Source organism: Triticum dicoccoides, unplaced genomic scaffold, assembly GCF_002162155.2.
Source record: "Triticum dicoccoides isolate Atlit2015 ecotype Zavitan unplaced genomic scaffold, WEW_v2.0 scaffold260208, whole genome shotgun sequence".
Taxonomy (NCBI): Eukaryota; Viridiplantae; Streptophyta; class Magnoliopsida; order Poales; family Poaceae; genus Triticum; species Triticum dicoccoides.
Window position 1 is genome coordinate 1 of NW_021255985.1, and position 653 is coordinate 653.

Here is a 653-nt window from a genome sequence, read left to right on the forward strand (position 1 = left end):
CGTGTTTTATTATTTTGCACGAGTGCGGTAAGTCATAGCTGGGTGCTCACGATTCACGGGTCCAGCGTCGGCGTTGTGGCGCGGCAAGCGTGCACTGGTGCGGTTGAGAGGGAGGGGTGGAAACCGCGTTAAACTCGTCTCCGTAGTTGAGAGGGAGCGGCCAAAGCAATGTACAATCGTCTTTGTAGTGGAGCTGGGAGGGGCAAGGATAAGGGACGAAGACCGGGGTAATATGTCGGATGCAATCATACCAACACTAAAGCACCGGATCCCATCAGAACTCCGAAGTTAAGCGTGCTTGGGCGAGAATAGTACTAGGATGGGTGACCTCCTGTGAAGTCCTCGTGTTGCATTCTCTTTTTAATTTTTTTCGCGCCGCTTGCAAAACAAAACGCACGTGTAAGTAATACATTTACCGTGTTTTATTATTTTGCACGAGTGCGGTAAGTCATAGCTGGGTGCTCACGATTCACGGGTCCAGCGTCGGCGTTGTGGCGCGGCAAGCGTGCACTGGTGCGGTTGAGAGGGAGGGGTGGAAACCGCGTTAAATTCGTCTCCGTAGTTGAGAGGGAGCGGCCAAAGCAATGTACAATCGTCTTTGTAGTGGAGCTGGGAGGGGCAAGGATAAGGGACGAAGACCGGGGTAACATGTC

General features: G+C 52.7%; 1 non-coding gene across 1 annotated transcript; it reads left to right on the forward strand.

The window, feature by feature from the left end:
• The first annotated feature begins 237 nt into the window (after positions 1-237).
• LOC119345620 lies at positions 238-356 on the forward strand. The gene has a single exon (XR_005167098.1). It is a non-coding gene; the product is annotated as a 5S ribosomal RNA (ribosomal RNA).
• Positions 357-653: the final 297 nt, after the last annotated feature.